This window comes from Loxodonta africana, chromosome 6, assembly GCF_030014295.1.
Source record: "Loxodonta africana isolate mLoxAfr1 chromosome 6, mLoxAfr1.hap2, whole genome shotgun sequence".
Taxonomy (NCBI): domain Eukaryota; kingdom Metazoa; phylum Chordata; class Mammalia; order Proboscidea; family Elephantidae; genus Loxodonta; species Loxodonta africana.
Genome location: NC_087347.1, coordinates 124,680,433 through 124,698,520, shown reverse-complemented (window position 1 = coordinate 124,698,520; position 18,088 = coordinate 124,680,433). Strand labels below are relative to the sequence as shown.

At 39.4% G+C, this 18,088-nt stretch overlaps 1 protein-coding gene across 1 annotated transcript in view; it reads left to right on the top strand.

Moving 5' to 3' along the window:
• The window catches only part of SCTR (secretin receptor), a 97,993-nt gene that overhangs the window by 4,900 nt on the left and 75,005 nt on the right, over positions 1 to 18,088 (top strand). The window lies entirely within an intron of this gene.

The following is an 18,088-nucleotide window of genomic DNA, read 5'->3' as shown; positions in this document are numbered from 1 at the left end:
GAATCAACACCAACATAGCTGAAAAAAATCAGATAAAAGAATTAAAAAAAATGAAGAAACCCTAAGAATCACGTGGGACTCTATCAAGAAGGATAACTTGCGGGTGATTGTAGTCCCAGAACAGGGAGGGGAGACAGAAAACACAGAGAAAATAGTTGAAGAACTCCTGACAGAAAACTTCCCTGACATCATGAAAGACGAAAGGATATCTATCCAAGCTGCTCATCGAACCCCATTTAAGATTGATCCAAAAAGAAAAACACCAAGACATATTATCATGAAACTCACCAAAACCAAAGATAAACAGAAAATTTTAAAAGCAGCCAGGGAGAAAAGAAAAGTTTCCTTCAAGGGAGAATCAATAAGAATAAGTTCAGACTACTCAGCAGAAACCATGCAGGCAAGAAGGGAATGGGACGACATATACAGAGCACTGAAGGAGAAAAACTGCCAGCCAAGGATCATATATCCAGCAAAACTCTCTCTGAAATCTGAAGGCAAAATTAAGATATTTACAGACAAACACAAGTTTAGAGAATTTGCAAAAACCAAACCAAAGCCACAAGAAATACTAAAGGATATTGTTTGGTCAGAAAACCAATAATATCAGATACCAGCACAATACAAGGTCACAAAACAGAATGTCCTGATATCAACTCAAATAGGGAAATCACAAAAACAAACAAATTAAGATTAATTAAAAAAAAAATAAATAACAATACACATAACAGGGAATCATGGAAGTCAATAGGTAAAAGATCACAATAATCAAAAAGAGGGACTAAATACAGGAGGCATTGAACTGCCAGATGGAGAGTGATACAAGGCGATATAGAACAATACAAGTTAGGTTTTTACTTAGAAAAATAGGGGTAAATAATAAGGTAACCACAAAAAGGTATAACAACTCCATAACTCAAGAAAAACGTAACGACTCAACTAACATAAAGTCAAACACTATGAAAATGAGGATCTCACAATTTACTAAGAAAAACGTCTCAGCTCAAAAAAGTATGTGGAAAAATGAAATTGCCAACAACAGACATGAAAAGGCATCAAAATTACAACACTAAAAACTTATTTATCTATAATTACGCTGAATGTAAATGGACTAAATACACCAATAAAGAGACAAAGAGTCACGGACTGGATAAAGAAACACGATCCATCTATATGCTGCCTACAAGAGACACACATTAGACTTAGAGACACAAACAAACTAAAACTCAAAGGATGGAAAAAAATATATCAAGCAAACAATGAGCAAAAAAGAAGAGGAGTAGCAATATTAATTTCTGACAAAATAGACTTTAGACTTAAATCCACCACAAAGGATAAAGAAGGACACTATATAATGATAAAAGGGACAATTGATCAGGAAGACATAACCATATTAAATATTTATGCACCCAATGACAGGGCTGCAAGATACATAAATCAAATTTTAACAGAATTGAAAAGTGAGATAGACACCTCCACAATTATAGTAGGAGACTTCAACATACCACTATCAGAGAAGGACAGGACATCCAGTAAGAAGCTCAATAGAGACACGGAAGACCTACTTACAACAATCAACCAACTTGACCTCATTGACTTATACAGAACTCTCCACCCAACTGCTGCAAAGTATACTTTTTTTTCTAGTGCACATGGAACATTCTCTAGAATAGACCACATATTAGGTCATAAAACAAACCTTTGCAGAGTCCAAAACATCGAAATATTACAAAGCATCTTCTCAGACCACAAGGCAATAAAACTAGAAATCAATAACAGAAAAACTAGGGAAAAGAAATCAAATACTTGGAAAATGAACAATACCCTCCTGAAAAAAGACTGGGTTATAGAAGACATCAAGGAGGGAATAAGGAAATTCATAGAATGCAACGAGAATGAAAATACTTCCTATCAAAACCTCTGGGACACAGGAAAAGCAGTGCTCAGAGGCCAATTTATATCAATAAATGCACACATACGAAAAGAAGGAAGAGCCAAAAGCAGAGAACTGTCCCTACAACTTGAACAAATAGAAAATGAGCAACAAAAGAATCCATTAGGCACCAGAAGAAAACAAATAATAAAAATTAGAGCTGAACTAAATGAATTAGAGAACAGAAAAACAATTGAAAGAATTAACAAAGCCAAAAGCTGGTTCTTTGAAAAAATTAACAAAATTGATAAGCCATTGGCTAGAGTGACTAAAGAAATACAGGAAAGGAAACAAATAACCCGAATAAGAAACGAGAAGGACCACATCACAACAGAACCAAATGAAATTAAAAGAATCATTTCAGATTACTACGAAAAATTGTATTCTAACAAATTTGAAAACATTCTTTTTTTTTTTTTTAGAAGAAATGGATGAATTCTTGGAAAAACACTACCTACCTAAACTAACGCATTCAGAAGTAGAACAACTAAATAGACCCATAACAAAAAAAGAGATTGAAACGGTAATCAAAAAACTTCCAACAAAAAAAAGCCCTGGCCTGGACGGCTTCACTGCGGAGTTCTACCAAACTTTCAGAGAAGAGTTAACACCACTACTACTACAGGTATTTCAAAGCATAGAAAATGACGGAATACTACCCAACTCATTCTATGAAGCCACCATCTCCCTGATACCAAAACCAGGTAAAGACATTACAAAAAAAGAAAATTATAGACCTATATCCCTCATGAACATTGATGCAAAAATCCTCAACAAAATTCTAGCCAATAGAATCCAACAACACATCAAAAAAATAATTCACCATGATCAAGTGGGATTCATACCAGGTATGCAAGGCTGGTTTAATATCAGAAAAACCATTAATGTAATCCAGCACATAAATAAAACAAAAGATAAAAACCACATGATCTTATCAATTGATGCAGAAAAGGCATTTGACAAAGTCCAACACCCATTTATGATAAAAACTCTTACCAAAATAGGAATTGAAGGAAAATTCCTCAACATAATAAAGGGCATCTATGCAAAGCCAACAGCCAATATCACTCTAAATGAAGAGAGCCTGAAAGCATTTCCCTTGAGAACGGGAACCAGACAAGGATGCCCTTTATCACCGCTCTTATTCAACATCGTACTTGAAGTCCTAGCCAGGGCAATTAGGCTAGACAAAGAAATAAAGGATATCCGGATTAGCAAGGAGGAAGTAAAGTTATCACTATTTGCAGATGACATGATCTTATACACAGAAAACCCCAAGGAATCCTCCAGAAAACTACTGAAACTAATAGAAGAGTTTGGCAGAGTCTCAGGTTATAAAATAAACATACAAAAATCACTTGGATTCCTCTACATCAACAAAAAGAACACCGAAGAGGAAATAACCAAATCAATACATTCACAGTAGCCCCCAAGAAGATAAAATACTTAGGAATAAATCTTACCAAAGATGTAAAAGACCTATACAAAGAAAACTACAAAGCTCTACTACAAGATATTCAAAAGGACATACTTAAGCGGAAAAACATACTTTGCTCATGGATAGGAAGACTTAACAGTAAAAATGTCTATTCTACCAAAAGCCATCTATACATATAATGCAATTCTGATCCAAATTCCAATGTCATATTTTAAGGGGATAGAGAAACAAATCACCAATTTCATATGGAAGGGAAAGAAGCCACGGATAAGCAAAGCATTACTGAAAAAGAAGAAGAAAGTGGGAGGCCTCACTCTACCTGATTTCAGAACCTATTATACAGCCACAGTAGTCAAAACAGCCTGGTACTGGTACAACAACAGGCACATAGACCAATGGAACAGAATTGAGAACCCAGATATAAATCCATCCACGTATGAGCAGCTGATATTTGACAAAAGACCAGTGTCAGTAAATTGGGGAAAAGATAGTCTTTTTAACAAATGGTGCTGGCATAACTGGATATCCATTTGCAAAAGAATGAAACAGGACTCATACCTCACACCATGCACAAAAACTAACTCCAAGTGGATCAAAGACCTAAACATAAAGACTAAAACGATAAAGATCATGGAAGAAAAAATAGGGACAACATTAGGAGCCCTAATACAAGGTATAAACAGAATACAAAACATTACCAAAAATGATGAAGAGAAACCTGATAACTGGGAGCTCCTAAAAATCAAACATCTATGCTCATCTAAAGACTTCACCAAAAGAGTAAAAAGACCACCTACAGACTGGGAAAGAATTTTCAGCTATGACATCTCAGACCAGAGCCTGATCTCTAAAATCTACATGATTCTGTCAAAACTCAACCACAAAGAGACAAACAACCCAATCAAGAAGTGGGCAAAGGATATGAACACACATTTCACTAAAGAAGATATTCAGGCAGCCAACAGATACATGAGAAAATGCTCTCGATCATTAGCCATTAGAGAAATGCAAATTAAAACTATGATGAGATTCCATCTCACACCAGCAAGGCTGGCATTAATCCAAAAAACAGAAAATAATAAATGTTGGAGAGGCTGCGGAGAGATTGGAACTCTCATACACTGCTGGTGGGAATGTAAAATGGTACAACCACTTTGGAAATCTATCTGGTGTTATCTTAAACAGTTAGAAATAAAACTACCATACAACCCAGAAATCCCACTCCTCGGAATATACCCTAGAGATACAAGAGCCTTCACACAAACAGATATATGCACACCCATGTTTATTGCAGCTCTGTTTACAATAGCAAAAAGCTGGAAGCAACCAAGGTGTCCATCAACGGATGAATGGGTAATTAAATTGTGGTATATTCACACAATGGAATACTACGCATCGATAAAGAACAGTGACGAATCTCTGAAACATTTCATAACATGGAGGAACCTGGAAGGCATTATGCTGAGCGAAATTAGTCAGAGGCAAAAGGACAAATATTGTATAAGACCACTATTATAAGATCTTGAGAAATAGTAAAAACTGAGAAGAACACATACTTTTGTGGTTACGAAGGGGGGAGGGAGGGAGGGAGGGAGAGGGTTTTTTATTGATTAATTGGTAGATAAGAACTGCTTTGGGTGAAGGGAAAGATAACACTCAATACATGGAAGGTCAGCTCAATTGGACTGGACCAAAAGCAAAGAAGTTTCCGGGATAAAATGAATGCTTCAAAGGTCAGCGGAGCAGGGGCGGGGGTCTGGGGAAAATGGTTTGAGGGGACTTCTATGTCAATTGGCAAAATAATTCTATTATGAAAACATTCTGCATCCCACTTCGAAATGTGGCGTCTGGGGACTTAAAGGCTAACAAGTGGCCATCTAAGATGCATCAATTGGTCTCAACCCACCTGGAGCAAAGGAAAATGAAGAACACCAAGGTCACACGACAACTAGGAGCCCAAGAGACAGAAAGCGCCACATGAACCAGAGACCTACATCCCCCTGAGACCAGAAGAACTAGTTGGTGCCCGGCCACAACCGATAACTGCCCTGACAGGGAGCACAGCAGAAGACCCCTGAGGGAGCAGGAGATCAGTGGGATGCAGACCCCAAATTCTCATAAAAAGACCATACTTAATGGTCTGACTGAGACTAGAGGAATCCCGGCGGCCATGCTCCCCAGACCTTCTGTCGGCACAGGACAGGAACCATCCCCGAAGACAACTCATCAGACATGAAAGGGACTGGTCAGCGGGTGGGAGAGAGATGCTGATGAAGAGTGAGCTAATTATATCAGGTGGACACCTGAGAGTGTGTTGGCAGCTCTTGTCTGGAGAGGGGATGGGAGGATAGAGAGAGAGGGAAGCTGGGAAAATTGTCACGAAAGGAGAGACTGAAAGGGCTGACTCAATAGGGGAAGAGCAGGTGGGAGTACAGAGTAAGATGTATGTAAACTTATATGTGACAGACTGATTGAATTTGTAAACGTTCACTTGAAGCTTAATAAAAGTTAATAAAAAAAAGACAACAACAAAACCCCCCCCCAAAAAAAAAAAGAACCATGTCCTCAAGGAATTTCAAAATAATTAAGAACAAAAAATTTTTCTAAATATTTCTAAAGAGAAAACAAAAGAGGCATATACAAAAGATTTGGAATCAGAGTTAGGTTGATTTCTCATCAACAACACAGGGAGAAAGATCAATACCTTTAAAATTTGGAAGGAAAATTATTTTCAACCTAGAATTCTCCACTGAAATTATTAATTGATTTGATAATTAATCACATTCATAAAAAGCTCTTTACTCCTGCAAGCGTTCAAAAATCTACCTCCTATCCACACTTTATTTGGAAGTAACTAGAGAATGTGCTTCAGCAAAACAAGGGAGTAAAAGAAGAAAGACAAGGTACCCAAGAAACAGGACCCTAACCAAGAGAGTAGGGGAGGGGATACCCCAAACCACAGTGGTGTATCTGCCCAGATCGGAACAAGAGGAAGGAGGATTGTGGGAGAGAAATCTCAAGAGGAAAAACAAGTAGAACTGTTGATAGATATACAACAGAGCCATTGGAACTCTTGGAAAAATTCACCATACATGTTGTTGTGGAGCAACCCTACAGGACAGAGTAGAACCGCCCCATAGAGTTTCCAAGGAGAGGCTGGTGGATTCAAACTGCTTTTGGTTAGCAGCCATGCTCTTAACCACTACTCCACCAGGGTATATACATAGAAAGCTCAGCAAGTGCAAACGCAAAGCAATTATTGACCTCAGGATAAAGAAAATGTTGTGTAAGACAAGAAACATATCGTTACACACAATTCAACGTGAACAATATTTTGCAGTCAAAGTAAGTCATCAACACAGACCATTTATTTAACTAAAAATTAAATGAAGAGAAGTACATATAGTATATGGGGGAGATAAGTATACGTAGGGACATTTTTCTTTCTTGATTCTTGTAAAACTATATACAACACAGCATTTGCCATTTAATGCTTTTCATGTGTATAATTTAGTGGGCATAGTGGTTAAGTATTATGGCTGCTAACTAAAGGGTCAGCAGTTCGAATCCACCAGTCGCTCCTTGGAAACTCTATGGGGCAGTCCTACTCTGTCCTATAGGGTCATTATGAGTCGGAATCGACTCGACGGCACTAGGTTTACTAAGTTTAGGAATTTAGTGACATCAATCATGTTACGCAACCATCACCAATATCCTTTGCCAAATTTCCATCACCATGAACAGAAATTGAATGCTTCCTAAATAAAGACTCTCAGTTTCCCACTCCCTCCCTCCCCTGGTCACTACTGATAGACTTTGGTCTCTATATACATTTGCCTAATTCTAGCCATTTCATGTGAGTGAAATAATACAATATTTGCCCTTTTGTAATTGACTGACTTCACTCAGCATAATGTTTTCAAGGTTCATCCATGTGGTAGCATGTGTCAGGATTTCATTTCTCTTTATGGCTAGGTAATATTCCATTGTATGTATGCACCCCATTTTGTTTATGCATTCACCTTTTGATGGACATTTAAGCCTTTTTCACCTTTTGACAATTGTGAAGAGTGCTACAATGAACACTGGTATACATGTGTTTGTTTGCATCACTTCTATCAAGTCTCTTGAGTATATACCTAGGAGTGGAATTGTTGAATCATATGATAGTTCTATAAAAGGAGCCTTGATGGTGCACTGGTTAAGTGCTTGGCTACTAACCTAAAGGTCAGCAGTCGGAACCCATAGCTGCTCCGCAGAAGATGTGGCAGCAGTCTACTCTAGTAAAGATTTACAGCCTTAGAAACCTTATGGGGCAGTTCTACTCTGTCCTATAGTGTCACTCTGAGTCAAAATTGCTTTGATGGCCATGGGTTTGGTTTTGGTGGGCTATAGTTGTTGAGTGTTTAACTTTTTGAGGACCTGCCGAACTGCTTTTTCCATAGTGGCTGTACCATTTTTCATTCCTACCAGCAATAGGTAAGGGTTTCAGTTTCTCTACATCCTTGCCAACATTTGTTGTTTTCCTTTATTTTCTTTTTTTAATTTGTCTTAGCTGTCCTAGTGGTGGTGAAGTGGTATCTCATTGTGGTTTTGATTTGTATATCTTGTAGGGAGATTTTTAAGACATCTAAATATTGATCTTCCATAATAGGGAGTTTAGGATAATATGTCAAATTAATAAGCCAAGAAATAACAGTTTAAGAATATAATTTTAAAATATGGAGGTAAAAATGAGTATAAACACCTAAGAGTTTAAAGTGATTGCCTCCAGAGAGCAGGGAAAGGTTAAGGTAAGGAACTGCTATTTTTCATAATATACTTTTTGGTACTAACACCAAATCTTGGAAGAAGTATAGCCAGAATGCTCCTTAGAAGCAAGGATACTGAGACTACGTCTCACATACTTTGGACATATTATCAGGAGGGATCAGCCCCTGGAGAAGGACATCATGCCTGGTAAAGTAGAGGGTCAGCAAAAGAGAGGCAGACCCTCAATGAGAGCTTGACAACGAGATTGGCTGCAACAATGCTCTCAAATATAATGATTCTGAGGATGGCACAGGACCGGGCAGTGTTTCTTTCTATTGTACATAGGGTCGGTATGAGTGGGAACCAACTTGATGGCACCTAACAACAATAATAAGCAATAATAAAAAGAAGAAAACCCATGCACGTATCCAAACTCAATGTTTATTTTTAACTGCTTAAACGGGTCTTTTCAGAATGAATAGCTCTTTTTTCTTTTTGAGGAAAATCGTATATGAAGTTTAGCAATGCTTTCATTTTGACTCCTCTGTCTTGTAAACTCAAGCAAATTATAATACTTTAAAATTTAATAAACCAAAAAAAAAAAACCAGTGCTGACTCATAGCGACCCTACAGGACAGAGCAGAACTGCCCCATAGAGTTTCCAAGGAGCACCTGGTGGATTCGAACTACCGACCCTTTGGTTAGCAGCCGTGGCACTTAACCACTAGGCCACCAGGGTTTCCTTAAAATTTAATAAGTTATATAATTATATATACACATATATGTGCATATAGCTCCCATTTGCCAGGCTTTCCTCCCCTTTCTAGGTTAATTTAGGTAATAAGGGGGCTTGTTTCACACTCCCCTCAAGTCATCTACCAGGTGGTTGGTTGCTCCATTGGGCAGCATGCTCCTCCTAGCCATTCCTAGCAGCCCGGTGGGCCCCACTCATTTACTCACTGCTGGTCACCACCAGGAAACCCTGGACTCAGACCTTCCAGCAGAATTTGGTTCCATCCAGCAGGCACCAGTGGATGCCACATGTTTCTTTAGTTGGTGTACCACTGCCACACCCAGTTATCTTGGCTTATTAGATTTCATGAAAGGACCAAGGGTAAAAGATACATAGGATGCTAGAGACCAAAGTTTATTGGTGATTGCGGAGGGAGGGGAAAAGTCGGGGTTGTTGCTTATGGAGTACTGAGTTTTGGTTTATGGTGATGGAAAAACCTCATGGATTAAAGGTAGGGTTGTACAGCCAATTACTGTAAGTGCTGTAAAAAGTAGAATTGGCAAAAGTTTCGTGATAGACATATTTACAACAATGTCCAAAAAAAAGAGTAGCTACTGATGCTGCTTACGTACAATTAAACACCTTGTGGGATTTGGTTCTTTGGTTTGGAGATGTAGGGCCTTGGTTTCATGGGACATCTCTGTTAGTTGGCACAATAATGCATTTAGTGCTTCTGTCTACCTTCTAGTTGGCTGCATAGCTCTAGAGTCTTAAAAGCTTGCAAGTGGCCATCCAAGGCACAATTGGTCTCTGTTTGCCTGGATCAACAGAGGAAGGAGAGCCAGGAATAGGAGAAAATGAAATGTGTGGCTAGTTGCCTCCGTGAACAACTGCCTCTTTGCCATGAGACCAGAAGAACTGAATGGTACCTGGCTACCATTACTGAACTTTTTTTTTTTGCCCTAGAACTGTTTGATTTGAAATTTAAGAATAGTTATAAAAAAAACATAAAACAGTTACCATGAACAAGCCTTGAGAAGAGCGAGTCACTTGCAGCTGGGAAAAGCCATTTCTACATTCTTATGGTGGCTTGTATTATTGGTGCTTAGGCTCCTGCATTATCTCCACTGTTGGAGGTCAGCTTCTGGAAGATAGGCCTGTGTTGTTAGTTGCCATGAAATCAATTCCAACTCACGGTGACCCCATGTGTGCTGACCGTTACTGAACATTTTGATCAAAGATTCTATACAAGAATCCTGATCAAAAGGGGAAAATGCAGAACAGAATTTAAAATTCTCATGGACTCCAGAATTTCCGGAGCCATGGAAGCTGGCTGAATCCCTGAAGCTACTGCCTTGAAATAATATTGAAATCTTAAACCAAAAATATGCCCTGAAATCTTTTTAAAACCAAGTATTAGTTTAACTAGTAAAAAATGTCTGCCCTGAGTATTATGCTGTTTTGAGAACTATCTACAGGAGTATCTTAGAATACCTGGGTTTTGTTCCAGACCAGAGCAATAAAGTGAGTCACTGGAATTTTTTTGGTTTCCCAGGGCATTTAAAAGTTATGTTTACACTATAATATAGTCTGTTAAGTGTGCAATAGCATTATGTCTAAAAGCCCAACATTCCTTAACTAAAAAATACTTTATTGCTAAAAAATGCTAACCATTTTCTGAGTTTTCAGCAAGTTGTAATCTTTTTGCTGGCGGAAGGTCTTGTCTGGTAGTTGATGACTACTGACTGATCAGGGTGGTGGTTGCTGAAAGTCGTGGTGGCTGTGGCAATTTTTTTAAAATAAGACAACAATGAAGTTTGCCACATCGACTGACTCTTTGTCTTAGTTATCTAGTGCTGCCATAACAGAACTACTACCAGCGAATGGCTTTAACAGACGGAAGTTTATTCTCTCACAGTCTAGGAGGCTAGAAGTCCTCATTTGGGGTGCCAGCTCCAGGGAAAGGCTTTCTCTCTCTGTTGGCACTGGAGGTAGGTCCTTGTCATCAATCTTTCCCCAGTCTAGGAGCTTCTCAGCATAGGAACCTCGGGTCCAAAGGGCATGGCATGCTCCCAGTGTTGCTTTCTGGTGGTATGAGGTCCCCTTGTCTCTCTGCTCCCTTTTTTTTTTTTTTTTTTATATATATCTCAAAAGAGATTGATTCAAGATACAACCTAATCTTATAGATTGAGTCCTGCCTCATTAACATAACTGCCTCTAATCCTGCCTCATTAAAATCATAGAGGTAGGATTTACAACACACAGGAAAATCACATCAGATGACAAAATGGTGGGAATCATGGCCTAGCCAAGTTGACACATATTTTGAGGGGACTCAATTCAATCCATGACATACCTCCTTTCACAAAAGACTTTTCTGTAGCATGCGATGCTGTTCAATAGCATTTTACCCACAGTAGGACTTCTTTCAAAATTAGAGTAAGTCTTCTCAAACCCTGCCAGTGCTTTATCAATTAAGTTTATGTACTATTCTAAATCCTTTGTTGTCATTTCAGCAATGTTCACAGCCTCTTCACCAGGAGTGGATTCCGTCTCATGAAACCACTTTCTTTTCTCATCCATAAATAGCCACCCCTTATCCGTTAAAGTTTGGTCGTGAGATTGCAACAACTCAGTCACATCTTCAGGCTCCACTTCTAATTTTAGTTCTCTTGCTATTTCTACACTTTTGCTGTTACTTCCTCCAATTAAGTCTTGAACCCTTCAACATCATCCATGACGGCTGGAATCAACTCCTTCCAAACTCCTATTAATGTCGATATTTTGACCTCCTCCCATGAATCACAAATGTTCTTAATGGCATCTAGAATGGCGAATCCTTTCCAGAAGGTTTTCAATTTACTTTGTCCAGATCCATCAGAAGAATCACTATCTATGGCAGCAATAGCCTTATGAAAAGTATTTCTTAAATAACAAGACTTAAGGGCCGAAAATACTCCTTAATCCATGGGCTGCAGAATGGATGTTGTGTCAGCAGGTGTGGAAACAACATAAATCTTCTTGTACTTTTCCAAGAGAGGTTTAGGTGACCAGGTGCATTGTCAATGAGCAGTAATATTTTGAAAAGAATCTTTTTTTTTTTTTTCTGAGCTGTAGGTTTCATCAGTGGGCTTAAAATATTCTGTAAACCATGTTATAAACAGATGTACTGTCATCCAGGCCTTGTTGTTCCATTTGTAGAGCACAGGCAGAGTAGACTTAGCATAATTCTTAAGGGCCCTAGCATTTGCAGAATGGTAAATCAGCAATGGCTTCAACTTAAAGTCACCAGCTGCATTAGCCCCTAACAAGAGGGTCAGCCTGTCCTTTGAAGCTTTGAAGCCAGGCGTGGACTTCTCTCTGGCTATGGAAGTCCTAGACGACATCTTCTTCCGATATGAGGCCGTTCTGTCTACACTGACAACCTGCTGTTTAGTGTGGCACCTTCCTCAGTTATCTCAGCTGGATCCTCTGGATAACTTGCTGCAGCTTCTACATCAGGACATGCAGCTTCACCTTGCACGTTTATGTTGTGGAGTTGGCTTCTTTCCTTAAACCTCATGAACCAACCTCTGCTAGCTTCAAGCTTTTCCTCTGCAGCTTCCTCACCTCTCTCAGCCTTCGTAGAATTGAAAAGAGTTAGAGCCTTGCTCTGGATTAGGCTTTGGCTTAAGGGAATGTTGTGGCTGGTTTGATCTTCTACCCAGACCACTGAAACTTTCTCCGTATCAGCAATAAGGCTGTTTAGCTTTCTTATCATTTGTGTGTTCACTGGAGTAGCACTTTTAATCTCCTTCAAGAAATTTCCTTTGCTTCAACAACTTGGCTAACTGTTTGGTGCAAGAGGCCTAGCTTTCAGCCTATCTTGGCTTTGGACATGCCTTCCTCATTAAGCTTAACCATTTCTAGCTTTTGATTTAAAGTGAGAGACATGCGACTCTTCCTTTCACTTGAACACTTAGAGGCCATTGTAGAGTCATTAATTGGCCTAATTTCAATATTGTTGTGCCTCAGGGAGTAGGAAGGCCCGAGGAGAGGGAGAGGGATAGGGGAATGGCTGGTCGGTGGAGATGTTAGAACGCATACAACACTTATCAGTTAAGTTCACCGTCTTATATGGGCTTATTTTGTGGTGCCCCAAAACACTTACAGTAGTAACATCAAAGGTCACTGATCACAGATCACCACAACAGACATAATAATAATGAAAAAGTTTGAAATATTGCTAGAATTACCAAAATGTGACACAGAGACGTGAAACAAGCACACACTGTTGGTAAAATGGCGCCCATAGACTTTCTTGGCACAGGCTTGCCACAAACCTTCAAGTTGTAAAAAAAAAAATGCGGTATCTGCAAAACGCAATAAAGCAAAGCACAACAAAGTGAGATATGCCTGTATATGGGACCAAACTGACAACAGCAACTCGAAAGATTAGATAGGAACCTTAGGGAGCAGAGAGTTTAGGTTATGGGGGAAGAACAACTCAAAAAAGGAAGGAAAGAATGGTTGCACAGCTTGAAGAATGTAATTAACGTCACTGAATTATAGGTGTAGAAACCATTGAGTTGGTGTATATTTTGCTGTGTATATTCTCAACAGCAGTGACAACAAAAGAAATATGGAACATGTGCCGCTGAAGTGAGCACAACAAAAAGAAATATAGGATGGGAAGAAACAGTTAAATCGTCTTCTGATTATTGTTTTTTCTGTAATTTAAGGGAAAAACATCCAGGAAGTTAAACTCTTCTTGGAGGGTGTCTTAGTCATCTAGTGCTGCTGTAACAGAAATACCACAAGTACCTGGCTTTCACAAAGAGAAATTTATTCTCTTACTGTCTAGTAGGCTACAAGTCAAATTCAGGGCGTCAGCTCCAGGGGAAGGCTTTCTCACTCTGTCGGCTCTGGAGGAAGGTCCTTGTCATCAGCCTTCCCTTGGTCTGGGAGCATCTCAGAGCAGGGGCCTCACATCCAAAGGACATACTTTGCTCCTAGCGCTGCTTTTGTGGTGGTATGAAGTTCCCATGTCTCTCTGCTCGCTTCTCTCTTTTATATCTCAAAAGAGATTGGCTTAAGACACTGCCTAATCTTGTAGACCTCATCAGTATAACTGCCGCTACATCATAGCGATAGGATTTACAACACAGAGAGAAATCACATCGGAAGATAAAATGGTAGACAATAATTCAGTCATACGAGGGAATCATGACCTAGCCAAGTTGACAGGTATTTTGGGGGGAACCAATTCAATCCATGACAGAAGGCAATCCCATCATTGATGTTCCTCCAATTCTAATCTTGCTCCATTGCTCTCAAGACAGCCCTTTTTGCAGGAGCATCACTTTCTTCAACCCCCCACAGTGCGAATTGTCTCCCACTGTTGGGAAACTTCACCTCTATCCACACGCATTGATCCTGCCCTAGAATCTTTCTTTCCCATCCTGTATCAGTTAGCTATGCTGCGTAACAAATGCTTATAAAAGTCCCATGGCATTCAACAATAAGTTTTTCTCATTCATGTGTTTGCAAGTGAGCTGGACTTAGCTGGCTTGGCTCTAGCCTGTGGGTCATGTTCAGGTCTGCTGCACATGGCCCTCAGCCTAAGACCAGGAGGTTAGCCCAGGTGCAGAAACGCTACAGGAAGAGCCCAACTGTGCAAGCCTATTTGAAGCCTCTGTTCACATCCAATCTACAAATACTCCACTGACCACAGTCATAGAGTCAACCTCAAAGTCAAAAGGCAAAGAAGTACACTCCACCTACCGTGAGGTCATATGTATAAGTTCCTATAGGGGAATGAAGTATTGGGACCAATAATTCTATCAACAGTATGCCCTTTCTCTGTCCTTCACAGTTCATTTCCTGAGTTACTTTGTCTAGTGATGGAATGTGGAAATTCAGAAGCACAGCCCAGACGGTTTTTATCCCCCGAGTCCAGCAGAGCAGTCTACCCTCACACGTTGTCCTTGTCTCCATGGTTGAATATGGCTCACCACCATGTTCGCACATGGAAGAGGAAAGTGTGCTCCTTTTCTTTCACGGACAGAAGATAGAATTTCCACACGTGACTTTTGACCCAATATCATTGCTAGAACCTAGTCACTTGGACAAAATTTGTTGTTAGCTGCTGTCAGTGCTGCCCAATCTTTGCATCATCCTCACAGTCACCAGCATGTTGAGTCCATTGTTGTGGCTATTGTGCCACTCCATTTCACCAAGGGTCTCCTTTGCCCTCACCAAACATGATGTCCCCTCTAGCGATTGATTGCTCGTGAGGATATGTCCAAGGCAAGCAAGTCAGAAAATGTTCTGTTGTGATCCATAAGGTTTTCATCGGCTCATTTTTGGAAATAGATAGCCAGGCCTTTCTTCCTAGTCTATCTTAGTCTCAAGCTCCAATGAAAACTGCCGTGCTCCTGCTCCTGGTATTTGAAATATGGGTGGCGTAGCTCCCAGCATCACGGCAACTGCAAACCACCACAGACTGATAGATGGGTGGTGGGGACAAAACTTAGTTGCTGTGAAATTAGAAGCCATCATCTCTACATGGACAATTATAGACCCAGTTAAAATATTGAATACAATAGAGGAAGGGAAGAATGATTATTGTGGGAACAAAGAACAGTCAGTCTCTAGCAGAGGAGGTTAGCACTAGTGGTAGGAAAGGGGGCAAGGAGATGGAATGGGGACTTCTACTGAATCCGTAATGATGGTAGTAGTTTGATTCGCAGTTCACAAACCCTGATTGAAAGAAATAGCATTTTAGCTTCTTCTAATAAATTGTCTCTGAACCACTACCCCATTTCACTAGTAACACTTTTCTACTCCTTCAACAAATGGCAATTCTGTTAACATGCTTACTTAGTGATAGCTGGGCTATGTACACATTATATATATAAGTATTTACCTTCTTCTACGTATTTACATACTATTTTAAAATTTATTGTAATTTTCATAATATTTTCATGTATTTCCTTCTGGTGTTTTTCTCTGAAAAGCTGGTACATTTTATATCATTACAATCATACTGTATGTAAAATTTGGCATCCGGTTTTTCTCATTTCCCATGGTATTCTTTTAATAGTCCATACCGCTAAAAAGGAGCCGTGGTGGCGCAGTGGTCAAAAGTTCAGGCTGCTAACCAAAAGGTCGTCAGTTCGAATCCACCAGCTGCTCTTTGTAAACCCTATGGGCTCCCTACTCTGTCCTATGGGGTCGCTAAATAATCTTCTTAATCATGTATAATGGCTGAAAATATCTGGTTGAATGGATTCACCACAGTTTAATCAGCTGGGCATTATCTCATTCTTAGATATTTAGATTGTCTCCTTTTTTTTAATTAAACGTTTTTATTTTGAGATAATTGTAGATTCACATGCAGTTGTAGGAAATAGTAATAGAGAGATCCGTACCACTGGCCAAATGGTAACAACTGGCAAAGGTATATATACTGCAATATCACAACCAGGACGTTGACTCTGATACAGTCAAAGCACAGAGCCTTTCCATCACCTCATGGTGCCTTGTGGTGCGCTGTTACAGTCACACTCACTTCCCTTTCACTCCATTTCTTCCTTAACTCCTGGCAACCATTAATCTGGTCTCCATTTCTATAATCTTGTCGTCTAAAGAATGTTTATGACAATAAAAGTATGTAAACTTTTGGAGGAAACCCTGGTGGTGTAGTAGTTAAGTGCTACAGCTACTAACCAAATGGTCGGCAGTTCGAATCCGCCAGGTGCTCCTTGGACACTCTATGGGGCAGCTCTACTCTGTCCTATAGGGTCGCTATGAGTAGGAATCGACTCAACGGCTCTGGGTTTTTTGGTTTGGAAACTTTTGGAATTTTTTTTCTTTCAGCATAATTCTCTGGAGATTCATCCAGGTCACTGCATCTGTCAACAATCTGTTCCTTTTTGTTATTGAGTAGGATTCTATGGAATGGATGTGCATTTAATCATTTACTTATTGAAAGATATCTGGGTTATTTCCAGTTTTGGGCTACTATGAATAAAACTGCTATAAATATTTGTGTACATGCTTTTGCATGAATATAATTTTTCATTTCCGTGGGAAAAGTGCCCAGAAGTGCAATGACTAGGTCATACAGCAGTTGCATGTTTAGTTTTTTCACAAACCGTCGGCCTGTTTTCCAGAGTGACTGTTCACAAATTTTCTTTGGAGGAAAGCGTTCATCTTTTAACATTAAATATAACGCTCACTCCACCTCAGAGCTGTCGAGTCGATTCCGACTCATAGTGACCCTATAGGACAGAGTGGAACTGCCCCGTAGAGTTTCCAAGGAGCGCCTGGTGGATTTGAACTGCTGACCCTTTGGTTAGTAGCTTTAGCACTTAACCACTACGTCACCAGGGTTTCCTAGTATGACATTAGCTGTGGCTTTTTTGTAGGTGCTCCTTAACAAGTTGAGGACGTTCCCCTCTATTCCTATTATTCTGAAAGTTTTTGTCATGCGTAAGTATTGAATTTTGTCAAGTGCTTTTTCTGCATCAGTTGATATAATCATGTGATTTTTTTTCTTTAGCCTATTGATATGGCAAATTACACTGATTAATTTTCAAATATTGAGCCAACCTTGCATCACTGGAAAAAACTTCACTTGGTCATGGTATATAATTATTTTTTTAACATATTTTTATATACTGGTGAATTCTATTTGCTAATAATTTGTTAAGGATTTTTGCAACTATATTCATCAGGGTTATTTGTAGTTTTCTTTTTTTCTTACTGTTTTGATTTTGATATCAGGATAATACTAGCTTCATAACATGAATTGGGAAATGTGTCCTTCTTTACTTTTGGGAAAGATTGCATAGAATTGATGTTAGTTGGTGTTAATTTTTCTTTAAATGCTTGGTAGAATTCTCTAGTGAACCCACCTGGGCTTGGAGATTCCTTTTATGGGAGTTTTAAAGTTCAGTTTCCTTAATAGTTACGTTTTTGTTGTTCTTAGGCGCAGTCGAGTCAGTTCTGACTCATAGCGACCCTATGTACCAACAGAACCAAACACTGCCCGATCCTGCGCCATGCTCACAATTGTTATGCTCAAGACCATTGTTACAGCCACTGTGTCAATCCATCTCGTTGGGGTCTTCCTCTTTTCTGCTGACCCTGTACTTTACCAAGCATGACGTCCTTCTCCAGGGACTGATCCCTCTCAACAACATGTCCAAAGTATGTAAGATGCAATCTCACTGTCCTTGCTTCTAAG